Here is a 27,690-nt window from a genome sequence, read left to right on the forward strand (position 1 = left end):
TCATTTTTGGAACGGTGCCACTTAGTTCACAAAAGTTATGGACGGGGCCTCGTGTCCCAAAAGGTTGTGAACCATTGGTCTTAACATCAGTGGGCCTTTTTAGGCCCTGAAGGAGGGTGCTGGTCCTCTGTAATCTGCTGCCAATACACTGCTGGGCAGGACCCAATTAACCCTTCAGCAGGCTCTAGGCAAACTCATGGGCTCCTAATTTTTCTCGCTCAGTAATTATAACATGTAAAATAAGCACAACTGGGCCCCTTCTTTACTTACGGCTTGTGCCTACTTTGCCTATGCGTTCATCCGGCCCTGCTGCTGGGGCTCAGTAAAGCTGGCTCTGGCAGGTGCTTTGGGAGCCTTCAGGACTAGAGGTGCTAGATGAGCCCTTGAAACCTGCTGAAACAAATTCGCTGCAGAGTCTCATGCCTCACCTTTGAAAGGTGCCTAAAAACTACTGTTGCGTGGCACTACCCAGAAAGGAGACCCAGGCTGGAAGTGGTCTCCTTCTTGGACACCATTAGTTTTCCATGCTGGCCCTCCCATCTAGCCAGCAATGGGGGAAGGTGGTGTGCTCAGGATACTCTTGACCACAGGGATCACTGATTACTTTCCTTCCCTTCTCTGGGCTTCTCCCCCCTGGCACTCAATGAAGAGGTGTTAATGACACCCCCCCCCCAAGCTCTCTCGGATCCCTGGGAGATGCGCTGTTAGGAGCCCGGAGATCAGCGGGGACCCCAGCTGCACGTGCCGGGGGTGCCGCTGCCCCCTCGCCCGTCCCACCCGCGGCCTCCCTGCGCGGGGAGCTGCATTTCAGGCTGGCGGCCGCTAGGAAGCCGCTGCCTCCTCCCGCCGTGCCGGAGCTGAGCGCAGCCCCTGCCATTTCCGAGGATCCCCTCCCCACCCCCCTCACCCCCGCCTCCGGCAACCAGCCCCAGCCCCGGCGTGCGGGGGCAGAGCCTGAATCGCGGCTCCGGGGGAAGCTCGGGCGGGGCGGGGACGAGAGGCAAAGGGGTCTGCACGCCGCGCTCCCGCCCCTCCAGCCGCTGCCGGAGCCGAGCCCCGCCGGCCTGGGAGTCGCCGCCGCCCGGTAAGGGAGGGTGGAACGTTGGGGATCGCACTGTAGCCACTTGGCTTCCTTTGTGCGGTCGGGCAGCGATCCGGTCCGGTCCCCCGGAGCCGGGCGGAGAGGCCCTCTCCGGCGTGCGAGCGCTGCGCGGGGATCTGTTTTGTCGGAGGCGGGGGAGGAAGGAGGCGGTTTTTTTGGGTTTTGGTTTTTTTTTTTAATCCAAGCGATCCCCGGCTTGGCAGGGCGGGGATCCCGGCAGCGCTGGGCACGGGGCGCCGGGTGAGTTGAAGGGAGGAAAGGGGCACGGTTGGGAGCTGCCGTTTGCGAGGGGCTGAGGCATCTTTCCCCTCCCGCAGATCGGGGGCTTTAGCTTCATCCCTCCCCACCGCCTTTGCTCCTATTACCCGGCTGAGATGTGTGATAGAGGAGGGGCGGCAGCAGCCCTGTGGTGGATAAGAGCACCCCAAAAACCTCTGGCATCCCCCCTTCCCCAGCTCTCCCCAGAGCCTTGTTCCCCCACTCCCCACCCGCCTGCTCTGTGGTTGTTTCATGCTCTTTATTTTTCCAGGCCCTTGGAAAGTTGCATGCCAAGAAACTGAGTCCAAATCCTTCTCCAGCTCTTTGGGTGTCTGGCTGCCCATGCTGCTTAGTTTGAGACCTCAGCTGTTGGATGCCCTCAATGTTTCAGGGAAGGGAAGTTGTTGTTGGTTTTCTGTTTCCTGGCTCCTTCAAATCCACCATGCCCATTTGATGCCACCCAGGAGCGATCCTTTGCCAGTGAGATACTGGAGGGCTGCCCTTTATGCGGTGTGAAAGTTCAGGATTGCGCCCAATAGCAAACTGCCTTGTTGTCCTTGTTTTGCGTTTGGATTTGGAGTTGTCTTTCCGTGCCTAAAATTGTTTCTTAATGGTCCGAATCGCTGCAAGCCAATCGGCAGCTTGTGTTTTGGTCACAGAGCCCTGGCACTGTTGTACGTTTCCCTTGTCAGATACAATGACCCCCCCCCCCCATTAACCGTATGTTAGGCAGAACAGAAATTAAAAGAATTGTCACTGGAAAAATGCATGCCGCTTCGTAAATAGATGCTGGAACCTCCCTCCAGCGCTTTTGATGAATTACTTTGTCTTCGCCGTGGTGTTTCTCACGTGTTACAAGACCGTTATCCTGTGACAACATTTTATTCCATTGACCTATCTTAATGAAATCTTTCTCATCCAATCAGATTACCAGAGGGTTGACCTAGATATCTAGATTCAAAGCCAGAATTCCAGTGCAGAAGTCAAATGCAAGGGAAAAGAAATTCAGCAGAACTCTTTGTCTAGCGAAGATAGCTGTTTTTGGAAAACGACTTTGCTTTTCATTTGTCGCTCACTCCAACTGGATCCGCATGTTGCCTTGGAACTGTTTGAGTCTGATAGAAGGTAGAGATGGAAACAAACTATTGCGCCGATTTATCTCAGTACCTTTCCCACATTTGTTTTCAGCCTCCGAATGCGCAGTACTTATACTGAGTCCATGGGACTGTTCCCATTACTAGGGCTAGCTGGGTAGATTCCCAGGTCTCTGGTGAGTTCTGCTGTGGCTGTCATTTCTAATATTTACTGGTGAGAGAGGTCCTGTTTTTGACAGGCTCTGCCATAGGGATCTATTTTCTATAAAGAAAGGTAAACTGTAATGATCTTAATTTATAATAATCATGCGCTGACTGCAATTTAAGAGCTAACCGTTTAAACAAGAGGGAGGGAATCGATTGGCTAAACTGAGAAACTCAGGAGGGCTTAGGAAGGGGTAGGATGTCTATATCCAATTGGTCTACACTAAGCTGTAGTGATTGGGTCTGACGCACTAATAATTCTTGGCACTCGCTGTTTGTTTTATTTGATGTCGTTAGTTCCCTACCCGCCATGCACTTGCCTTTAATTTATTTTTGCATGATCTAAAACCAAAGGAAAAATAAGCCCTCTCTAGCAGTGGTGGAAATGTACTGCTCCGGTGACTGTAAGTAAAAGGGGCAGGGTTTGCACCCTCCTCTTGTTTGGACGGGGCCTGACACAGTGGCGCCCTGTCCCCGAGCACTCCAAAGTAAATAATAACTTGATTTATCTGTTGCTTTGCTGCTTCCTCTAATACGTGCGTTTGGAAAGCAGGCGCCACCTTTAACTCGGCTTCCTCCCACGCATCTCTTCTCTCTGATGGAAGTACTGCACGGGTTGCGGGGGGAGTAGCCATATTCTTGGTGCTACTTGTCTGCTCTTCTTGGGCCAGCTCCACTGACAGCCACCACTGATGCATGCACACGCACAGAAGGGGATTCGGGCATCAGCTACTCAGATACCACAGTGCTGAAGCCCAGGATAAATGCCAAGACAGCTATTCCTTCTGACCCACTGCAGCTGGCACCTCTCTCTTCCCATGTGCTTGCAAGCAACATGCGTGCAGGACAAGTCTGGGGTCTGGGACATTGCGGGGTTATCTTTTTGTTGGCTGCTTTGGCTGTCTCTGCTGCTCTGCTACAGTGCCGGGAGACACCCTGCTGAGATGTCGGGCTCACTTTGTGTGTGTTACCTCCTGACCTGGAAGTAGCCTGCCCGCCTTCATGCTGCCTGGCCTGTTTGTTCAGAGGCCCTGTCTCTCAGCGCAGCTTGCTGGCATGCTAACACAGCTATGCCCTGCTTCAGGAGCGAGTGCAGCGTCCCTCAGGATGGTGCCGCCTGGCATCAGAACTGAGGGATGGCGACGGACCCTTTGTGTCCCTCGATGCAAGTCTGCTGTTGTCTGAACGCTCGCCAAGCTCTTGTGCTGCACCCCAGCAGGCTGGATTTCTGTGCTCTTATGCTTCCCTTGGTCCGAGTAGGCTCCAGCACCGTCTCTGTCCTTGGCTTCTCTAATGCACTCCCAGGCTCTCACGTCTTATCTCTTCAGGCGCGAGACCTCGCAGCCCAGCTGCACTAGACCCTCGGGGCCTTCTGTCTGGCCAAAACACCCCAGTGCTTGGATGCTGTGGCTTATCATTGCTTTTTCCGTGATCCGATAGTCCATGCATATCATGCGTGGTCTCCATAGAGGAACCCAAGCCAGTCACTCTTCCCTTTAGACAGCTCAGAATTGGGCAATGATGGACAAAATGGTGCAGTGCCTGGGTACACTTCTGTGTCCGGGCCCTGTCTACATGGCTTGCCCTCGAAGCCCAGACCCACTGTGCATCTGCACATGCGAGGCCCAGCCTTCTTCCTTTCCCCCGGCCCTGCTTGCCACATGTGGGACTGCAGGCCGTGTGCGTAGAAAATCCTTCAGCAGCAATCCCACAACGCCCTGTTCCTGGCTCCCAGGTTGGCCGCGCTCCTGTGCCCGTTTTTCCGTGCACGGCTCTGCCTGTGGGCGGTGGAGACGAGCCGAGGCTTGCTCGAGGGGCAGGGCCCGCAGGCTGCCAGCAAAGTCAGGAAGGATGGCTTGGGCAGGGCCGGGGTGAAGGGAGCTCTGGGTGGACATGCCTGCACACACCTCAGCACACCTGCCTGAGCAGCCAAGGCATCTTATTCCAGAGGTGGGAGATGGAGTCTCACTCCGGTTTCACACCAAAAGCTGCACCCAGTTAACCCATCTGTAAATGGAGTCCTTGTCCCGCAGGCTGGGGTGACCGGACGTGATGCCAGCCACGTCGCTCCCTTGGGTTAGCTACACGCACCATGCCTGGGGTGCTCCCACCCAACAGGCTTTCCGCTTCCCTCGTGCTTCTTGGGCCTCGACTAGAGTCTTTGAGGAGTCCCTTGGAGTTTGTGGCTCCCGGCCTGACCTTGGAGCCTGTCTCGGGGACTCCAGCACTTTGTGAGTCCCTGTCAGTTGTAAAGGGGAGTCTGACCACCTCATTTTTTTTTTCCTCTTTGGTTGGTTTTCCCCACTCCCTTCAGACCATTTGGGTAGAACTGGTTCTGCCAGCTCAGGCGGCCTCCTGAGCTTGCCCGTTGACTAGAGTCCAAACCCTTAGCCCAGGGACCTGTTTTTGTTCATTTGTTCCATAGCTTCTTCCAGGCTGGGATGGATGGTTGGTGAGATCAGAGACCTCATCAGCCCACGCCTGACTCCCTGCATCTCGGCGCTGAGTGTTAAGGATCGTTTCATGTGTAACCAGAATTTATCAGTCTGACATAGGCTGGTTCCCCATGTTGGCAAAGAAGCTCAGTTTGCTAGGCTGGTCGTACACCTTCCTTCAGCCCCTGATCGGAGAGTTTCTCCTGATGAGCACGTGTGGTTGAGAAGTGATCATCTCCAGGGTTAGGAAACGTGAATGCTGCTCTCCCCACTAACAGCCCCTGGTCTGCTGCTTTCCCCCATCTGTTGGGTGCAACTGTGCAGAGATTGTAAAATCTGCTAAGAATAGCTGGCACCGCCACCCTTGCCTATAATCAAAGAGGCATGATACTTTCCATTAACAGGCCTTTTTTCAGGTGCGTACAGCTTTGCCCGACTGTAGGTAGCTGAGCTGAATTTTCATGTGCTGGATATCTGCTCAGTCTGCATTTGCTTGTAAAGAAAATCATAGCCATTTCTGAGAATGAGGGCAAGTACGTGGGTTTGTCCACGTTAAGTCTTAAGCTAAAATGGATATGCAGCATTGTATTGGCTGTTGATGACCCATGTCGGAGTCAGCACAATGACACACGATGGAATTACTGTTTTCTTCGGTTTGCTTTTTTAAATAATGAGGAATTATACCCGCAAGGATGCTAAAAGCACGTTATTAGGGTTGTGAGGTCAAACCGGGGGAAAAAAATGCCTCTGCAAACTGTGGTTTTGTTCTCATGTGAATTATGCTTCTTTGTTTCAGGGCTGTCCAGCTTCTACATCCCCGGGGGTCACGCGCCCCAGAAGGTGTGTCACAGACGGCTGCACGCTGGGCAGCCTGAATGCCCCATGGATGCTCCCATCTCCCCACGTATGCCCCAGGGATGCTCCTCTTGCCCACGTGGGCACCCCCCATCCCATTGCTGCCTCAGGTGCCTCTCCCACCACTGCACTGTGTGGACCAGCCTGGGGGATGCATTAGACCTGTATGGTGAGGGAGGCTGTTGGTTTTAGGCTCCTTGCCTCACAGGTTGCAGAAATCAGAAGGTGTGTAGTAAATGAGAAAGGATAGTTTGAATATGGGAAATGCTGGGAAATAGGACTCCCCCACCTCTCAGAGGGTCTATAGCAGGCTGAGCAAGCTGCTTAAAAGCTTGACTCTTCACAGGCCGGCTCTGATTGCGTGCTCTTCAGCTTTTAGCCCCACCTTGAGACCATGGGATTTCTCGGAGCTGCAGCTGAAGTTGGTGGCAGTTGTGCTTTTACTGTACACATTGCTGTTTAACACCAAGGGCTCTGAAAAAATCAGGTCTGCGGCATCTCAAATTGGGTGCCCAAATTTGGTGGAAACTCCTAGCCTCCTAGTGCATCACTTTGTGGTCTGTACAACGCGGATCCTGTTCCCACCTCGCCGGGGCAGGGATAAATTCACGACTGTTAGGGAAGCACCTGGCTGTTGCTTCCCAGGATAGTCGACAGGGAGCTCTTCCTGTGGATTTCCCCTCTACCTGGAGCATGCTGCATGCGCAGCATCCCATGGTGTTTGCTGTTGCTTGGCATTATGGTTTGTCTTTTTTGTTGGCCCTGTGTCCAGGGGGCTGATGTGTATTTTAAATGTATTGTTAAGCTGCCAACCTGTTCTCTCCTGGAGTTTGCTTTTTACCTTGGGCTCCACAATTGGGAAACAACTGGCACTGTGAAGCGAGATGCAGCTCATTAGATTTTACTGGGGGGAGGGAGTTTTACTGTTGTCTGTCCCCGCTGCTTAGCAGTAGTACATGATACATTAGTAAGTAAAATTGCTTTTGAAGGGTATCCAGGTTGTAGCCGTATTGGTCTAGAGGCAAAAGGAATTGGAACTCGTGGTAGAGTTTTGATAGAGTTGGTCTTTGGTAGAGTTGGTCTTTTATTAGACCAACTTTGTTTGCAAAAAAAATTCTTTATTTGCAAGCTTTTGGGCACAAGCACCCTTCAGGCATAGCAGAAAAGTACAAATAAAAGTTCTCCTAGGTTCATATTTCATAGGAGAGTTGAAGGTATATGGAGATTTGGTAAAATTTTATATATTGCTTTTGCAACATGCTTTTTTGATGCATTGGGATGGAGGCTTGAATGGCATCTCTCAAGGTTGGAAATATGTGGCGTGGGAGCTGGGCCGCACCGTGGCTTCGCTGATCCTTCTGGTCTGTGGCAGAGAAAGCTGGAGTTGTTGGCATCTGTTGCGGACACCTGCTGCCTTTGTGGGGCCTGTCTTGTGCCCGCATGAAGGCTGGGTGCCAGGCTTGGAGGGGCTGGCATTGCCCTGCAGAGCAGAGAGTCACATTTCCTCTCCTGCTTTCCCTCTGCCACAAGTTGTTCGCTCTGTGCATGCAGCCAGTTCCTATCCTCAGTGCTCGCTTCCCCTGCTCACTTGCTCACCCAGTGAGGGAGGTCATCCAGAAAATAACTACATTCTTCTTTCCCCGCACCTCACCCAGGTGGTGAGAAGCAAAACCCCAGCAGGGCCAGGCTTGGGCGTGAAGGAGAGCGTACTCCTCCGATGGCTGTGTCACTCCAGCTGTCTCTGTTGTCAACGGGATGAGCGGTTGCCTTACCAAGTGTGTTGGGACCTGATCCAAAGGGGCTGAGGTCACATCGCAGGATGGGGAGCAGCTGCAGGACAGGGCCCAGGTATCTGTAAGTGAAGCTTTCCATGTGTGACCCCTTCGCTTGGTAAGTTATAGGCGGATCTTCAAAGGGTATTTGTGAACCCTGTTCCAGCGGTTTCTCAGACAGCTCTGACGTCTCTGTTGTAAACACGCAGCTCCATTTTTTGACTGATGTTAACAGAATAATGTATTTTCTACCATTGACATCTTTATTGGGTTCAGCTTAGAAAATTTTGCATGCCAAAGTATATTTGTGGTTAACTCTTGAGCTGTGGCATTATTCCCTTATTGAACCGTCTTGGAATAGATGTAGAACAACATCATTAAAAGCTGCTTTGGAGATGAAACATGCCTGAAACGGACCAACAAATTGTTCCAGTGGTGCTTGTCTTCGCGGCTCTCCAAGCTCTCTCTCCCCTTGCGGTTTTGGCTTGCAGCAAAACTTTTACCAGAGCATTAGACTTGTAGATAAATTTGCACTTGGAAAAGTTTGAGCCACCTTTCCTTCAGAAACCTCTTTTGCGAGGTGGCGTTTTCATGTTTTTGCTGCCCCACGGGGCACATGCCTTTCACAACCTCCTTTTAAAAGTCTTCAGATTATTTTCAGTCCTGCAAAATTATACTTCCTCCTAACAATCAAGATGCATCACACAGCTAGTCCCACTGAGAGTACGTGTAGGTGGACAAACAGGCAAATATACCACTGCTAGAATAAGGATTAGTGAACTCCTGCTGCTGTAAGCTATATCGAAAAATACTGTACTTATAGCAGCATGGACTTGATACTGGGATGTGAACACTGGTGGTGATTGGGGGCACTCAGCATCTCAGAGCATCAAACCTCAGATAACATTTTTCTGCTCTCCTTGCACGCCTGTGCTTATCATTGCCAGTTTAGCAACATAGTGATGTGTATACTCTGTGGAGTGACAGCACGCCTGAGTTTGCTGTCTCATGGAGACGATATTTTTCATGTTGTATTTAGATGAAGGCAGCGTTGTACCTGCAACCCATGGTTGACCCCACCTACCTACCTACCTTCCTAGCAGGTACAATCCAGAGCCTCGTTTCCCCCGAGGTCTCTAGCAGGATGGTGAGCACACATTAGTTATCTTTCTATACATACAGGGTATGAAGGCACATCCTTGGTTTCATGGGGTTGCACGTGAATGTAATCTATTGGCCTGTGTGGCTAAGAACTCTGCTACACATTCGAATTTCTGGGTAGAAACCAGCTATGGAGTTGTTACACATTTTTAAGCACTACCTTTATAGCTGGTTGGCTCTTATTGCGTGATAATTACTTTGCATGTGCGACTGGTCTAAATTCATTGTGTGATTAGCCGGTTAATTGTGTGATAACCACTTTGCACGTGTGGCTGGTTTAAGTGTATTGCACGATTAACCAGTTAATTGCGCAATGTATGTAATGTGTAGCAGGGGCCTAAAAAACCCTGCGTTCAGCTCCCGTCTCCTTTCTGATTCCTCCTATAATCTATCTAGGTGCAAAGATGTCCCCTATCGTGTCATCACATGTGAGCACTGCAGAAGCAGCCTTCAAGCTCGTGCTCCAGTGCTGGTGGTCCGGCACAACACCCAGAAAACACTGACAGACGGTAGCATCGATCGGTTCCCCAACAGGGAATTGCATGCAGCAGTCCTTCAGCAACAATATTAAACCACCTGCATGTTGTTGTTCAGAACCGTTTTCACAGATTTCTTCTCATCTTTAATGAGGGGAGAAGAGATCCTCCCCCCATGTTTCTTCTCCCTATTTTTTCCCCCCCAAAAGGTTATTGATATATATTTCGTTTTCCAAAGGTAATATAACCTTCTTTGCTTTTCATTATTTTTTTTCACTCTTTTTTTTTTTTCCATGGACGGAGGCGGCAAAAAAGACTCAGCTGAAATATAAATGTTCTAATTGCTTTTGTCAGAAAGGCTCGAAAATGTTTCCACTGGCTCTAAAGAAGGGGACGGCTGGATCCCGCAGGGGGGTTGTGGTTTACGTGCGTTCTGTTAATTGGCCATGGTGGGTGGCTGAGAAATCAACCCAAGACTGGGGTTAAATGACTGCTTTATAGCTTTGGGGGTGGAGAGATGCATCAGCCAAGTCTCGGGGGCTGGATGTATTATGTGTGTCTACACTGTGGACATGCTGTGCGGTGTTGGGATCCCTGAGCTCACTGTACTGCCGGACTTAAGCCTGAAGATGGCTGGGGAGGGGGTGAAGTGTATCTTATGCCCCGTTTATACTGCATTAAGACTCAAATCTGGTGTTGGGACTTAGCTGGGAGGAGGATGCTGCTTGAATCCCCTCCCGTGTGTACACGAGCAGTACATTGGCCAGGGTGTCAGAGGATTGTTCTGCTGACTCTTGTGTGGATAAGATGAAGATGGTGTTTGAAGGATGCCAGGGCAGCTATATGCATGGGTTTGTAAGCCCAGGAGAGGAGACTGCAATGCCTTCCTCTGTAGCAGCGGATGCAGCTTTTGCTAAACAGCTCGTGTTGGTCAAAGCTTCATACTTCACCACCGCGTGAGAGCTGGCTGCTGCTGCTTTTTAAAAAAAAAAAAGAATTTTAATGCTTCGTGAGTAGTGTCAGGTTGGAGTCTGTCGGTGGCTTTTGATGCTGAGAGTCCTACAGATTAGAAGGGACTCGGAGAAGGGGAATAACCATGATAGTGCCTGATCTGTGCTCAACTGGTGACCCCTCAGCAGGTCTGGTACCCATCTCCCTGAGCCAGTGCTGAAAATAGTTGCTGGAAGCACTTCTGGGACCAGTTGTGCTGCCCTGCTGGTCTTGTCTGGACTGGACGTGGTGCCGTAGGATCTGTTAGTGCCCACTCTAATTGGTGATCGCCCGGTGTCCTGCGGAGGGGGGTAGAGATGGCCTTTATGTGTGACAGCTTTAATTAAGGGTGTAAGGAAAGAGGGCAAGGGGGGTGCGAGTAGGAGTTAGGAGAGGGGTCTCAGGAGAAATTTCCCAGCAATCAATATTGTAGGAGTATGATCTAGTCTTTTTTGGGGGGGGGAGTAGTGGAATGGCTTGATCCATCCTTATTGATGTTAATGGGAGTCTTTCCATTGACTTTCACAAGTCTTGGATCAGGCCTGAAGCCAGGTTGTCTTCAAAAATGCACTGGGATGCAGGCCTGGGACACCTTGACAATGTTATCTTGAGCTGTTGTGGCCTGAAGGATCTGGCTAGATATCCTCATGTAGCTCTCCCTCCGTAACTCTTGTCATCTACAGACCAAAACGCCTCCAAACGCAGCAGTTCCCTCAAACTCATCCAGCTGTCGTCTCCAGCTGACAATCTGCAGCTCCGGCCGCCCAGGGTGAGCAGGATCAAGCGAGGGCACCGCATGGCTGACTCCCAGCCCCAGGCAGGAGCTGGCTTGCTCTCAGCCGTAGCCTGCTCGCTTCTGCATGCAGTCCCGATCGTTGGTGGGCTGCTTGCTATCCTCTCTCTCCTCCCCCCCCCCCCCCCCCCAAAAAAAAGCCCAGAGGCAGCACAAGACTTTCAGACAGTTTCTATCTCCTTAGGCGGCCTTTGCCGTAGGCGTCAATGCCTCCAATTCGCGAGCAGAAGGAGCCTGGTGTTTAGTCTGTGGTGCTTTAGCAGATACGCAGGACACGGAGCTGCGTGCCAGCGTTATGGATGACCTCAAGGAAGCAAGAAACTTCTCTGGGAATTTAAGGTGTGCAGGTAGAAAGAGTTGGCAGATGTATGCTAAGGCTAGCAGGCTTTTAATCCATTGAACCGGTGCAAATTCTGGATTGATTTTGTTATTTTATTGTAGTGTAACTCTGTTCCTATTGACTGAAACTCACCTGATTAAGCCCTCAAACACGGCCTGGAGTAAAATTTGCACAGGGTGGTTAGGCCCACCTTTTCACAAGTACCTGGAACCATGAAAATGCCTTCCAGGGGTTGTAAAAGCACCAAAAAGATCAAGGGCTTAACTCCCTTGAAATCAATGTGCCCCATTTACTCATAAAAACCTCTGTAGGGTCCAACATACCTTGGTAGGAATGTGGACCTTGGGCACCTCGGCACTACAGTTCAAAGTCAGATTGATAAATTTACTCCTAATCTACATGCAGAAATATTCTCCTAATCTAAACTGTGCAAACTCTCTATTCTTACCCCCCACCCCCCCAATTTGAGACAGCTGTACTTCCATCTGCATGTGAGTTCCTCTTAATAAACCATGGTGGTTGTGAAATAGTTACTTCTCTTTTTGGTTGTCTCCCCATGTAGTTTTGCACCAGTTTTAATTCATTTGTATTCAATTGACACCTCAAATTAGTCCTGATGTGCACAAAACCATTGCACATTATTATTGTGTTCCAACTAACACGGCCAAAGAAGGCTGGAGTAGGAGCGGGCAAAGCTTTGATGATTTCGACATGTGCAAACTAGTTGGTTGAGTTCAATGTATGATTTACTTCAGTGTTTCACGCGACCAGTTTAGCGTGTGTTAAAAGGAGTAATAGGTCTAGTACAGCCAAGGCCTTTCTCACCTGGTAGAACCTGTTAGCTAACGTGTCTTAACAACTCAGTTTGAAATCCAAGAAGGACTCGTCTACCTGCGGAGTTGTTTTCTTCCTGATTTAACTGTCCCAGATGGGTATGTTTCTTCTGTCAACGTGAATTAATCTCAGTGGGAACAAAATCAGCCTTCTTCTGGAACAAGGCTGTCCACATGTGAACTCAATAAAGAAGCATGCCTTAAACTGCGTTAACTTTCCAGTGTAGACCAGCCCTGGCTCGAGACAACCCCTACATGGGTAGGTTTTGTTTTTCAGTGATGCCAAGTGGAAACCACCTTCAAAGCAAAGGGAAGTGTGCGGTGGTCAGTGTGCTGCTCCTCAGTGCTCAGGCTGCCCGTGTTTCTTTTTTCCTCTACTTCTTCCCATTTCTGAGCCTGCTGCCTCGGCAGCCAGTGGCTTTAAGAAAACCAGTTCTCCCACTGTTTTTGCTCCAAATCAAAACCCGAGGGAAAGTTGCATTTCCAAAACGTCCGCTTTGCTTTTTCAGTCATTCACGGGAATTGAGCTGGAGGGTTTTGGGGTGCCCCTTGTTTAGGGACTACTGATATCTTAATCAAAGCTGCCTTGAATGTCAGACTGGGAGAGGATAAAAGTATACACCTAAATAAGTGGCCTCATTGTCAGCAATGCTGACAACCCTCCTCTCCCGCCGGCTCTATAGTCAGGATCTGCATCTGGGTTGAGGAGCTTGACTTTGGGTCCTTTGCAGTTGAGAGACCCTGAATTTGACAGTCCTTTAATCTGAGTTTCTTTGTCCCAAAGCAGGACAAGCTGTGGCTGGGTGAGCTCGCATGGGCAGGGCTTGCTTGGGGATCTTTGCGCGATGCTGCCTCTTGCCATGTGCACGTCCCTTCAGTGTCTGGCCCCAAGCTGAACCTTCACTGTAAAATATCCAAATCTGGTTAAAGCGCCTCGTGGCATGAAATTATCGAATGATAGGCGAGACAAAGAGAGATGTAAAGATTCAGCAAAAGCGATTTGGTGGGGGGGGGATTGAGCTGCTCAAAGAATCAGCAAATATTTGCCCTCCTAAAAGAGAGCATGAAAATGTAGTCGGTACAAGCCAGCGTTTTTTCTCATCATTTCCATAATGGCTGCCCTTGAGTATTTGCAAAGCCCGTTCAGCTGGATGCTCTCACTGGCTCTTCCTTAGTTTAGAGATCTGCAGAATCAGGTCTTAAATCCCAAATAAATTACAGATGTCACCTCATTAGGAGCAGCAGCATTGTGGGTCTGAGGTTTTCTTGGGGTTTTTTTTTTTTAAATCTCAGATTGACTGTTAGCTTCATGCCGGCTTCTGATCTCAGCTCGGACTAACGCAGCCAATTCCATCAGCTCAAATCTCAGCCTGGGCTCAATTGAAATCTAATTAGCAGAGCATGGGGTCAGATAGTCTGTCTTATTGGCAATGTTGAAGGAATTCTGCAGCACTGCATGGCCTAAGTGCATGGCAGGTCGTTTGACTCTCCTCCCAAAGTGACAGCGAGTCATTCACACCCTTCAGAAAATATTTGGCCCTGCTTTAATTATGGTGGGATAGTTAATATAGTTTACTCCTCTTCCCTGGCCTGGATATGGTTCTGTTGGCGGAAAGCTGCTTTATCAATGTAGCTGATCACCTGGGGAAGAAGAATAAGCCCGGCTCATGTGGGGTGCTTGTATACCAGTTTGATTGCATCTACATCAGGGGCTGTGCAAGCCTTTAGGCTATGTCTTGACTGCAAGGAGAGATGTGTGCTTAGATGGAAAGCGTGTGAAACTTCCGTGGATCTGAGGTTCAGGTAACTTCTGAGTGAAGGCAGCTGAGGTCAACCCTTTCTTCCTGTCTGGGCCTTGCTTCTGTACGTCCCGCTGCAGGAGCAAAGGTTCATGCCTATGCTGCTCTGGCACGTAGCAATTACCCTGCGATTGAGTTTGTAATTAGCCAGGGTTATATCAGTTCAGCGGTCCCCATGGGCAATGGGCTGTGAAACGGGACAAGAATGGTTCGTCGCTGTAAAATCCTTCCAGAGGGAAAACTGGGTTAAAAATAGCGACTGCTAAACCCGATTTTGAAGACCCTCTTCCATTTGAGGTATGTCTGTCGTGTTCGCTGAGCGTCTGCTGACCATCTAACCGAGTGACGTACCAAGGAAAGGTTCTGTATCCCATTACGAAGCCATCTACCATCACAAAAATACATGCACCAAAACCACGGGCAGGGGTTTGGTGCGGTGTGGTGGTCGTGCTGGTGAGACGCTCCCCTGGGAAGTTCAGGCCGTTACGCTTTGCTGCGTGGAGACTGTATGACTGAAAAAGAACAATGATAAAGCACCAGGAGGAAATGCCATCAGCAATTAGATCATCCTTCCTTTCCAGCGCTAACTCAGGTGCCTTTATCAATAAAGTTCAAAGGCTCTTTTTAAGCAAACAGCGCCGGTCAGGACTTCTAATGCAAACTGAATGAATGCAAACAAAGTTACTCCTTTTGAAAGCGGACTGCATGGCTTTTCCTGCCAAGCGGCGATCCTCAGAAGCGCCACTTCAAAACTTGGGGAGATGAAGGGTCTGGCTCCTAGGTTCAGGGAGTATAGGCGAGGTTGGCCTAAATGCACACAAGGCTTTTACTGCCACTGAAATGCTCTTGCAAGCTGAGAGATGTGATCCCAGCAACCCTCATCGCTATGCGACCTGCTCCGCCAGCGCTTGTGATCCATTTTCATAGGCATAGACATTAGGGGCTGGAAGGGACCTCGCGAGATGGAGTCCAGCCCCAATAAATGGAGAAACTCCTGTTGACTTCAGTGGATGAGTTGGACCAAACTTTACCTGCACCTGGCATTTTGCTAGGAATAGAAAGTTCACCAAATCCCTAGTATGCGACAGGTGCTCTTGTCTGGAAGGACGTTCGACCCCATTGGAAAACCCACTGCATTTTTACTTATTTTTTTGTTCAAGCAGGTGAGCCGAAGCACGTAGTTTCTTCTACTGCCAGCAAAGTCGGAACATGGGTTTCTCTCTCTTCCCCCCCTTATCTGAGGTTATATTGGTGCATTGCCTCTCCCCTTGTAGAAGAGGGATTTAGTGTTTAAACATTTCTCCTTGCAGTAATTCAAGCCGAGTGGGGCTTTGTGGCAAAGCCAGTTGTCATGGCAATTCTTTGCTTCGACAGTGTAAACAGCCAGACTAAAAGGAGCCTTGTCTCCGATAGGTGAACTATTACATGCTCTCTTCAACTAATAGCTGACTTGAACTGCATATAAGTAATGACTCCTTCCTTGTTCCTGGCTAAGAGCTTCAGCTCTCATGGGTCGCTGTTTAACAGATGTATATTTTTTTTTTTGGAAAGATTTTGAACTGCCCTTAGGGAAGAGTCTTGCAGGCAAGAAAAAGGATGAAACCAATTGGGGGCTCTCCAGAGATTTCATAGATTTCATAGACATTTGGGCTGGAAGGGACCCTGAAGGATCATCGAGTCCAGCCCCCTGCCCCAGGGGCAGGAAGTCAGCAGGGATCATAGGATCCCAGCAAGATAAGCATCCAAACGTGTCTTGAAGGTGTTCAAAGTGGGTGCTTGAACCACCTCCGGCAGCAGTCTATTCCAAACCTTGAGGGCTCGGACAGTAAAGAAGTTCTTCCTTATGTCCAGCCTGAAATGGTCATGGAGAAGTTTGTGACCGTTTGATCTTGTCATCCCTTGGGGAGCTCTGGTGAACAATCATTCCCCCAGATCCTGGTGAGCACACCGATAAACTTATAGGCAGCCACCAGATCACCCCTGAGCCTGCGCTTTCTAGGCTGAAGAGTCCCGTGGCTCTCAGCCACTCATCATAAGGTCTGTGTTCCTGACCTCTGATCATGCACGTGGCTCTCCTCTGCACTCTCTCAAACTTCTCCACATCCTTTTTGAATTGCACATCCCAGAACTGGACGCAGTACTCCAGCTGTGGCCTCACCAAGGCCGAGTACAACAGGACAATGACGTCCTGGGATTTGCTCGAGAAGGATCTATGGATCCTTACCCCAGTGTCTGCAACTTGCAGCTGGGATTTCTCAGTCCCTCGCACAGCAGTTGCACGCCGATTTGCTCGAGTTCAGTCCAAATTGCTGTGAATTGCTGCGGGCTCTGATGACCCCAAATCGGTACTTGAAGCCCCCATTTTTTTAGTTAAGTTTACATCTAAGTTTCTATCTAAAACAGTCTCCTGATTTTCAAAACTGGCTGGCTTAGCAGCTCATTTTGGAAAAGTGGGCTGCTGCTTTAGAGAGGAACTTACCTCCTTTTTTGGTGCCCAAACTGAGTTTATTTTTTTTCAAGGGGGAACCTAAGGTGCTGGGTCTTTAATGGCCAAGCATTTAAAGTTTCTTTGAAACTCCTGGCCTTGTTCTGAAAATCTTTTTCTTACAGGATTTTTAGAAACCCTTCTCTAATGTTCTCTAGCAGGACTGCAACATGCTGTTCAATTCCATCGGACAGTCCAAAAATACCAAACTTCTGAAAAAGTGATCATTTTGCAGCATGTTGAAAGCTTTCCACCCCTAAAACCTACTCTCCGGAGGTTCTGGGACACTGGTTAATAAGTAGTTTCATTTATCTGTACTTCCTTGCTTTTTTAATTAGGTTTGTGGTCTTTATCGGTGCCTGTCGCATGCTCTTGGTGCTACTATGTGCTTTTATAACTTCATAGTAAAGTTTGCTTATCCTGAGAACAGAGACATATCCATCAGCAGGCTTAATGAAAAAATAACACCACCCCAACCCACACTGCCAGGTAGTGTAATACCAGTAATTTCTTTGGCCCTCAGCCCTACATTGCCGTCTTCTGCTCTTTAGGCAACAAATGAAGTATAGAGAAATACACGGGCCCGGTGTAAAACAAATAACCATGTTAACTGAATGTACGAGCCCTTGCTCAGAGGGGTGAATGGGGAACTGGTTTGGGCTTTCCCAGTCCCGCCGAATTCTGAGGCATTGGCATTATTTATTTTTGGGGAACAAAAAGTGATTCTGGAAAATCATTGCAAGCCAAAATGTAAAACCTTCCTTGTTAGGGCAATCAAAATGTCTTATTTTGATTGCAGCCTGTTTCTAACGATTGTTTACAACCTGGTTTAGCTCTAACTGAAAGTGAGAAACGTGGCTGTTGCGAACCAAAAATATTACCTTCTCGTTTTGAAAACCTCGACGTCCTGACAATCTAAAAATTCTCTTGTATTTTTTTCCAGAACAGGAAATTTGAAGAAAACAACTCTATCCTGCCAAGAGCATTGGGTTCAAAGAATTGGCGTTTTCCAGTGAGTAGCATCTTTCAGAAACGTTCCTGACCCCTCGCCGAGCTGAACACGTGTGTTGCTGCGCTGGTCGGGTTTGGAGACGGAGCATGGTGAGTACCACTGTCAACAGGTCAAAAGTCTTCCCGGACTTAGCAGTCCTTTGGGCTCTTGTGGTTAAGACACGCTAGCTATTGTAACCAGCATTAAGCAAAGATTGCTGGTATGGTTAGCATCACATCTGCCCGTCTTTGTGCCCCCAGGCTGAAGGCCCAGATACAGCTGGGTTGATGAGTCCAGATTAGGGTTTGAACTGGCACCTTTGGATCTATAAGGAGCTAGCTTAACCTTCCTTGCCCAGGGACCACTATAGGGCTCACTGACTCTTTAAAGAGATGCTAACCTAGTTGTATGGACTAGTCATGGACCCTCCTTTATATCCAAAGAGGCTCCTTGATATAGTTGGAGCATTGCAGAGAGAGCGGTGACCTCTCAGCTTCTCAAGCTCCAAGCCGCATGGGTGGCAACTCTGTGCGTTAGAGAAAAGGCCGTATTGCTTTTGCCAGACGGACGGGAGTGGTTGGGGCCTGCATCTGGGGGAAAAACAAAAAGATCTTCCGTTGTGTGCTCAGTGTGCGCCAGCAGCTGCCATGAGTGTTTGCAAACTGAGTGACTGCATCTGCCAGAGATCAGCCACATAGCTATTTGCATGAGTTTTCAGTCTAACCCATCCCCCTTGCTTGCACAGCCCCTGCAGCGATAGCTCCAAATGAGATATGCTGTTGGGAGGGTACTCAAAGCAGGTATGCATTGTGCCTGTCATGCTCAGTGTTTCACAAACAGCAGTTAGCCGTTCATCTCAGCCAGCACTCACACAGGTAAGCAGAGGGTGACAGGCCCATTTCACAGCTGAGCAACTGAGGCATGGGTAGGCAAGGAGATACAGCTGAATGGAGCCAAGAGAAAGTTCACGTGCTCCTGGTTCCCAGTCCTGTAGTCAAGCTGTGCCATTAGTGGAGGCATCCAGGAAGGTTCATTTTGCTGAGAGTATCAGGAACGGGCAAGTTGAATAGGAACAATAGAGTTCAGGGTATGGGGAGAGGATAAAATAGATGTGTCCTGCGATGAGCTGAGAGTGCGGGGTCCTTGTAAGGAAAAAAGGGCCTCTGTTTTTAAAGTAATAACTATTTTATTAATATCTATCTGTCTATCTATTGCAATACACCTGAGAGGGAGGATTTGATGGGTGAAACGAAGGATGACTAATAAGCAAAGAGTTCCAGTCTTTTCTTCTGGATGCATTTCTCCCTTGTGTGTCAGCTGCATCCATGGAAGAAACTCCAGCAGCATCTTGCTTTTGGGAAAGACTCGTTTCAAAATAAGCCACAAACCGTCCAGCGGGCTGAACATTATTAGTGACTTATCTGTGCATTTACATAACATTGCATTATTTCTGCATGACCCAGATGTCCTCGGGATTATTGATACGGTGGCATGGAGTTTGTCCTCAGGGGAATCCTACAGGCAGCTTAAAGGCAAACTGACTTTTTATTTATTTTTTAACTTGCTGATTTAGACCCGATGCTGCAGGTACCTTAAAATGGCACAGGGAGCTGCACTTCCTGTTCTCCGGCTGTGGCAGGAAGAAGGCACAGATGTGTGTTGAGGATATCTATGATCCTCTTGGTTAAAGGATCCTCTTCTCTTAGGAGGTGCCTAATGCTGCAGCAACTGAGGACATCTCTGTGTGGCTTCCATGCCTTGCCTTGGATGTTGCCGTTCAGTGAAGCAATGCAGTCACCTTAAACTCTTGGCCTCAGATGTGCTGATTGGCACCTGCTTGCTATAAAGCAGCTACACCGCCTGGGATTGCACATGAGGCAGGAGCATATGGGCTTGGGCATGCTTTGCAGAGACGCTCTTGGACACAGCATGAGGCAGTGGAGGCAAGCCTCTGAGTGTCTTCCAAATACTACTTGTCTTTGCTGCACCCTCTCTTACCAACAAGGCACTGGGGTGAAAGACCCGATTCTCAGAAGAGCTGTGAGCTCCCAGTGAGAGACAAGGGTGTCTTGTACCCTGTGGGGTTTTTTTGGTGCCTATGGATGTACTATCAATCCCTAGTAGGATTTATAAGAGCTCCTAACTCCCACCGCAATGAAAACCTAGCCCTAAGTGATGTAGCCAGGACCAGAGCCAGCAACTGAAATGTTCTCTGTCCCCATCCAAATCTTTAAGCACTTAACTATCTTTCCCCTCAGAGCTTTGTCTTGTCTGCTTTTAAACGTCTCAAGTGAAGAGGAACAGTTTATGCCTGGTCTACTGTATCTCACTGTCAGAAAGCCTTGCCATTTCTTTGCTTCTTTCTGTTCCTCCTAGTTGGATCTCTTTGTTCCACCTTAAGCAATTACTCTGCAGCCTTCGGCTGAAACTCTGGTGTTTGCATCTGGGGATGTTGAAGCAGCATCTGAGTTTTTTTTCAGCATCTCTGTAAGCTTTCTAGAATTCCTGCAGTCAAATTTTATACCAAAATGAATCGACTCTATGGGACGAGCCCATAACCCATTTGTTGTCATTCTGATGACTTGGATTTTAAAGCAAGAGAGTTTTCCCTACTAGACTGTTTTTCCTACTGCGTTGGAATTGCTGCTACTGGAGGGCATTCAACACCTGGCAGGATCAGATCTATCAAGGTGCTCTTTTGAAGATGCTCTCGGGAAGAGCAGGGAAGTTCCTGAATACGGGGTTCAGAGCTGCCGGGTTTCCCTCCTATCTGTAGTTCAGATACTACTATCAGCCTTGCTGTCCTTTCACAATTCCCGCCTGATTTCTCCCTAACTAGAGCTTTGGTGTACTAGATGGTCTTTTCTTAATGCGCATGCTAAGATCTAATTGCCATGCTTCCCACCGGACGTCTTCCAAGTGCATTGTAAATGTCTGGGACCTAAGGAGTTTGGTTTCCTTGGGTCATCTTGTTTTTTAGAGGCAGTGAGTGTCTCTCTAACATGGACTAAGCCACAGCCTTCATGTAATGCCCCTTTTTTCCCCAAGGGTCTGCTTTGAATAGGCATGCCTTCCCGTGCTCATTAAGGAACTTGCTGTTTTCCAGTGCTCAGCTTGTGCATGCAGAGAGAGAGCCAAGAGTTGGCTTTCAAAATACCTAGGCAATATAGGATGACAAAGGCCAACAGGGATAGATTTCAAAAGCACAAGGAGAGCTAGGCACCTTGCTGCTATGTTTTTTTTTTGATTCTCCTGACCTCCATGGGGCCTCCGCATGGGATTTACCAACATGTCTTCAGGATGAGTCGTATGGAAGCTAAACTCAATGGGACTTAAATGCCCCTTGGTTGGTGAGACCTGTGGGCGAGTGATTCCACCTCTTAGACAGAAATCAGGATATGCAGAGTTTCTTAGAAAACTGAAATGCCAACTGCCTTGTCTTTGCTTTGCTCAACCTGAGTTTTCTCCTTTATAAATCTGTTTGTGTCTTTCTGACCTGGACTATGGTAGAAACATTAGGCCTTCTCCATGGTGGGGGGTCATTGGTTATGAATTGGAAAATCATAGTGAAGTAGGGCTGGGAGGGATCTCCAAAGGTCATCCGGTCCAACCCTCTGCCTGAGGCAGGATCATCCCTATCCAAAACATCCCATATAAATCCAATGTCTAGTCTGTTAGAAAAACTACACAAGAGTTTGCAATACTTGGCCCATTCAGCTAAGGAACTCAAAGCATGTGATGGATATTGTGAATAAGTCCTCACTTCCACTAGGTGAGGCAAATCAGGGTTATTGTACCTATTGCGAGGATGGGGAAGCTGAAGAATAGAGGGAGGACTGCATGCCTTACCCAGCATCGCCCGTGGTGTTGTGGTGGTGGAGAACTCTCCATGCAGAAGTGTCCACACCTGATAAACCAGGGTGATACCCACCCCAGGAGAAGACCAACACAAACCTGTGCACCTCTCTAAGTCCCCGCTATTTGCAAGACCTCAGTGTCACATGAACTCTCTCCGTATTGAAAGCAAGTGCGCAAGACGAGACCTGCAGCGTAGTGACTGCTAATCCCCACTCTCCTCCAAAGCAGCTTTTTCCATTTCAAGAGTGCTCCTGAGTTCAGCTTCTGGTGCAGCATCTTGCATTGGGAAGCTCCCAAATCCTGGATTCGAGGCCTCTGATCTTGCTTGGGCTCTGTGCTAGGCAGGGGTAGAGCAATGTGTTTTGGAGAAGTGTCCAGGAGACTGAGACTTGCATTTGGGGAAGTTGCATCTTGTTGGCATCGCCCTTCCAGGAAGGCAAATGCTGCAAGGACTCATCTCTGTGTGAGAGCTTGGCAGCTCCCAAAGAGCTTCCCCCAGCCCCTCATCTGCACAGGCATTAAGGATCTCATGATCTTTCTGTTCCTCTCCAGGCTGGCCTTGCAGGTGCGTGGAAGCCGAGCAGGCACTTAGCTGTAGGAATAATGGGGCATTTCAGGTTCTTGCGTGACATGACTCAGATGTGACAGCATCACTGGGCTGGTTTTCTGTTTGCCTTTCCTTCTGGTTGCTCAGCAACCGACACAACTTTGGTTCAGTTTGATTGAAACCTTTTTTGATGCAAGGGTGATGGGAGGGAGCTGCGCTGTGCCTTGCCTGGATGCCTGGAGAAGAGAAGAGCAGCCTGTAGTGTAGGCTTTGAGAGCATCCTGCCTCCGAGCCACTTGTTTCTTGGCCTCTCACGCTGAGAGCACCAGCAAAACAGGATCCGGGACGATAACACTTCTTGTGATGCATGCATTTGCACATCGGGAGCCAAACTGGAAGCATCAAACACACTTTGCCTAGCACCCTGGCCTGATATAGCGGTAACACAGCAGCCTTTTGCTGCTCAGCCCCCCCACACCTTCTCTTCGTGTATCAAGGGAGATTACAAGCCCCAGCAGGTATTCTCACCATGTTTATTTGCCAGCTATAAAAATACCTTCTCACTTCTCTCTGCGGTGAGGCACGGCTTCCTGCTTTCTGGCGGGGCGCCAACAGGCTTCTCGCCGGGACAAGTCCCTGGGATTTTTCCGGGAAAGACGAAAGAAGTGCAGAGTTGAGATGCTGGGCATCTCCATTTGGCATGAAAGGGCTGGGTGGGGGTGCTGAGAAATGGGGAGAGACACTGCACATCTGTTCATTACAAGGGCATTTGGAAGTGAAGTTGTTGCAAACCCTGGGCTGCGTCCTTGGCTAGTACGGTGTGTGTTAGTTGTAGCTTCCAGGGGTGGGCTTTGGTGTCTAGCAAAGCACCCAGATCCTCATTTTATTTTTTGCATTTGCACTTCCCTTGAACTTCAGCTGGAGCTGAGCACCTGGCTTCTGTGACGCCCAGACCCTGGGCGTATCAGCAGGGTCGTGGGGGGAACCAGATGCTCCCATAGATGGTGCAGCCTTTGAAGTGGGAGCTTTTTTAAATGATATTTTCTCCTTACAAGGGTCCTGGCTTTGTTCCTGACCAGCAAAGAGTGGAGACAGAGAGGCAAACCCCCTCACTCTTCCTGAACCTGGAGCGATGGAGGTAGCACGCAGAGCCCAGTACCGGGGCTTTCTTCATGGTCTACCACACTGTTAGGGTTAAAGCCTTGAGGCCCCTGCCTCAGACCACTTTTGCCTTCTGTTAACGCCTTCCCAGCCTTTTCCCCCAGACAAAGCTGAGAGAGAGAGATGGGAAAGTGGAAATGATGAGCACAACGGGTGTGCGCTGCAAACTCACGATCCCGGTCTAAGTTCTAATGTAGGGACCCCCCTCCCAGCTGCCTAGTCCTTAGTCTCACAGCAGAAAACCTCCCCAAGGAGGCTTGCTTGTAAGAAGAGTTTTACAAATCCAGCTGTCTGAAAGTGTGCGGCTGGCAGCGCTGTCCTGCTCTTCCCTTCCCCTGCCTTTCCTTTCCAAAAGCAAAGCCTAATGGCCCTGGCTGTGAGGCTGGGACCTTTTTTTTTGAGATGCTGGAGTGCAGCACCTCCAGCTGAAGTCGCTGGGGTCTGTCTCACTGCAGCTCCAGCCCCTGCTATGAACACAGTTGTGTGGAAGCACAGACCCCAGCCTGCCCTTGGTGACCTTGAATTGTCCTGGGGTAAATCTCAGCTCCCACTTTACTGTGGTGGTCCTTCCTTCATGCTGAGATCGCAGTCTGTTGAGCTTTGGAGCGAGAACCTGACATGCAAGGCAAGTTTCTCCCCTTCCCTATGGGCTGTGGTAGTTGCATCCTTCAAGCCTCTTGGGGCTGGCCTTTGGGCTGTGCGAAAGGCCTCAGTTCCCTAATTTTATGAGGAACTTGGAGGTTAGGGGTAGGGTGCTGTGCCTTGTGGGGAAGCACTGGGAGCAGAGGCTCCCACAAGCTTCCTTCCACCTGTCACACCATTGCCAGCAGTTTAGCTCCAAGGCCACAGAAGGAAAAAGGAGAGCCTGAAACATTTCAGCTCTGACACCACTGCCCCTTTGGCATTGGGCAGGTCACTTAGCCTTTCAGGGGATATCTGCTTTGTGAGGAAGATACAGACTGGCTTTCATCCAGCTCCATTGCGTTTCTCCAGCAGCGGAGATGCAGCAGGACAGGCTTCAGGACACATGTTGCACAAGCCCTCCAGGCCCTGGGTATATGCTCAGGCTGCTGAGGTCCTTGCTGCCATGTCTCCAGGTGCTAAATAAATGCATGCTATCTAGATGTCTTCTTCCCCCCCACCACTTATAGTCATGCCTCACCTTGCAGGGGAGATGTGCCCTCTGTATGAAGTTTCCTTCTGGGTAGAAGGAGGACAGTCCCACCCCCCCCCGCCACCCCCCCTTGTTGCAAGGAGTGTATTGGTGTGTGCATGCAGCAATTAATCACATATTAAGTTCTCGCTAAGTGCTAAGGCGCCCGAGGAGGCTGAACACAAGTGCCCTGAGAGGTGCCCTTCTGGCCCCTGAGCATCTGGTTAATACGGAGAAGGGTCTCTTGACAGAAGTGCATGTAAATGCTAGCAGCTGGGCCCTCCTGCTGCAGCTGGAGTGTGGGCCAGGCTCCCCTCTGCACGTGCACATATGGGACGAGTTACTTCAGTTTATTGCTTACGATAAAGAGTCGCTCTAAGGACCACCGGGATCGTCCTTTGGTCCGACGCATTTGCAGCAATGCTCTGGGTTGGCCTGTGGGAGCAGAGTTGGACAGCTGGAAATCCTGCCCTTGGGAAGCAGGAGCCGAGTTGAGGTGGAGAAGGTATATCATGGGCCCATCCAAGCCTGCTGGAGCTGGCTGCCCAGGCAGGCTGTGCTGTTAGCGTCCCCTCACCCTCTTGCAAATCTCTTGCTGTTACCTCCCGGCTGCATCACCCTGCCTGCTGGTCCAGCGTCGAGCAGATGCTACTGATCTGAGATGTACCCTGCTCTTTGCTAAGGCTACGACCACCGGCGACCAGATCCAGGTCACCTTGCTGCCCTTCCCGCGGCGATTTCATGATGTCTGAACCATCCTGCTTCAACCCCACCAAGTCTATCAGCCGTGGCCTGTGCTGCAGGGCATCGGGGAGCTGGGAAAGGCTTGCCATGGCGTGGTAGGGGCTAGGGTGGGATTGCCTCTCAGTCACTTGTTGCTGCCTCTGGAGTTTCTGATGCTCTAATAATAGTTGGATTAGCATCTCTAACAGCGTCCCAGAGCGCTCTGTGCTGGCCGCCGCGTCATTCTGCTTGCGTCGGGGACCCTTTTCGCCCCATGCAGGCTTCCCCTTTTGCTCCCAATTTAGCTGTTTGACAGCACTGTGGTTCTCCTGAGCCGCAACAGGAAGAGCATCTGGCAGGGGAGCTCAGCTCCCTTTGCCCTCCCCTTCCTCGTGGCCTGCGGCAGGGATGCTGAGGAGAGGAACGGCTCTCTGCTGCATCTCCCCCAGGGCTGAGTGTGGGGGGGTGCAGAGCAACCTGAGCAAGGCACAGCCTCGAGCACTTGCCCTGTGCAGCTTGTTGCCTTCTGTTAACATCTGGTAACATCTGGGGTGGGCCTGTGGGTCACCAGTGCAAGACAGGGGAGATCAAGTTGGGAGCAAAATGCCCTCCCCACTGTTCTCGCCAATGGAGCTGGGAACTTAGAGCAGCCGACGGCTTCCAGAGCTTGGCTCGGATCAAGCCTTGGAGCCACAGTGTTCCCCACCGAATGGGACTAGAGACTGAGGCTGTCCCAGTGATCCTAGTCCATGTTGTGCCGTGTGTGCGCGTGTCCCTGAATGGCTCCAATTCAGCAAGCAGGGTTCTTTGGGTAGATGTGATGTTTTGTATTAGACCAATGAAATAGTTGGAAAAATTGTTCTTTGCAAGCTTTTTGGGCACGGATGTCCTTCTTCAGGCATAGGGAGAGTTTGTTGGCGTTTGTGTGCTCTCCTGGGTAGAATAGAAGCCAAAATGCAGAATTATTATTATTATTATTATTTTTATTTTTTTTATATTTTGGAAAAATGTTCATGTTCCAGGTCCAGTTAGCCAAATCATCTCCAAATCCTTTTGACTGAGCAAAACTCAGTCGCTCAAACACCGTGTGTGGTGCTGCAACTGGCAAGTATTCTCTACCCCAAACTTTTCAGCCTGGGGCTTCAGATGCTTCCAAATCCATCGGCAGCCAAAATGCAAAGTGCTCTGCTTCAGCAAAGCATTTCACCCATTTCTGACTCCTGGGGGGTTTAAACTCAGACGTAAGTGCTTGGCTGACTTGGGAGCATGGTGCTAGGAAAAGGGGGAGGCTTCCAGACCCAGAGCTGGCCTCAGAGTGAAAAACCTTCTCTTGTTTGTCCGTGCAATGGATTTGCTCCTAGTTGCACATCTTGGCACTGAGCACGCTGTCCTTTATGGGATCAGCTTGCCACGTCTTCAACCTAATGCCCAGGGCACCTTTGCTGTGGGGGACCCCACTCTTTTTACCGCAGTATCTGCCAAGTCCAACCTTCTTGCCTTCAACAGGCTGGTTGAAAAGGGCTTTTAGTGTTAGGGCTTGTTTCCAGCAGCAGGTTACCTTGTGCTACAGCTCAAGTGTCCCCATTGCCTCGATCTCCACCCCTTGTGCATGCTGGTTGTACCAAAAATTGGCCAGGTTGAGTAGGGGCCTAGCAGGTAGGGCTGGGCCTATAATTGTGCCCTGTGTTTGTACAGCACGGGGCATGATGCGTGCAGCCTCGGATAAATCATAACAGGGATGACGGGTCGCGAGTGCTTGCTAGCGGCTAAGACCACCTCTGCGTGGTGCAGGGGGCAGTCGGTGCTGAGGACCCATTGAAGACTGAGCACCCCCAGCTCCTGCTGGCCTGCGGGTCGCTCAAAACCTGAGGATCAAAATAGCAGTAACGCCAAGAAGCAGGATTATTGCTGCCTATGTGGGCAGAGATGAACACTAGTAACTCATTCATTAAACCAAACGCCCACCTTTCAAGGGCTGGGCGAGCCCATGCCTTGTTCCCTGGGTGGGGAGAAAAGAGCTTGCTGCAAAGAACAGCCCTCCCTCCTCCGCCTCTTCTTTTTTTTGCAGGATGGGAAAAAAAGGCGACTAACTTTCATGCTCCCCGCAGTATATTTACTTGAGTGGCAAGGCAAGGGAGCGAGAGTACTGCCCCTTTAATTAATGTTCCCTTTGGAGACAGCTGGTGCAATTCCTTTCCTTTTAAGCCCCCTTTGATTTGCATATGGCTTAGTGACCTGCCATTCTTGCAAACACTGAGGCTCTTGGGAAAGCCGGACTCCCGCCTTCCACATGGCAAAGGATTCCTCTTTTATTTCTATTTATCAGCAGCCATGTGACACGTAATGAGGAGCCCTCTCCTTTGATAAGGGACCTTGGAGGGATTGCAGGCCTCCAGAGCCACAGCTGTCTTCTGGCAGGAATCGGAGCAGCTCATTATTAAATATTCCAGGATTTCATTGGTTACCGCTGTTCCTTGAAGCCTATTAAACTCTGATGGGTTTCAATTGGGGCATCAGAAAATACAGTTGGAATGGGAGAGGCCTTTTTACAGCCGTAATAAACTTTGTAGGGAAGCTGCATTCCTTTTAATATGCACTTTGCTTGAATACAGAGCAATTCCTACTTGCTGGGGGGTTTTATTAAAACCCCCATATGCTTT

General features: G+C 49.7%; 1 protein-coding gene across 1 annotated transcript in view; it reads left to right on the forward strand.

Moving 5' to 3' along the window:
• Positions 1-832: 832 nt before the first annotated feature.
• The window catches only part of CUEDC1 (CUE domain containing 1), a 93,219-nt gene continuing 66,361 nt past the window's right edge, over positions 833-27,690 (forward strand). The window contains 2 exon segments of the mRNA XM_025210379.1: positions 833-1,084; positions 17,541-17,698. The gene's annotated coding sequence lies outside the window, so the exon portion shown is untranslated.

Source organism: Alligator sinensis, unplaced genomic scaffold, assembly GCF_000455745.1.
Source record: "Alligator sinensis unplaced genomic scaffold, ASM45574v1 scaffold118_1, whole genome shotgun sequence".
NCBI classification, from domain to species: domain Eukaryota; kingdom Metazoa; phylum Chordata; order Crocodylia; family Alligatoridae; genus Alligator; species Alligator sinensis.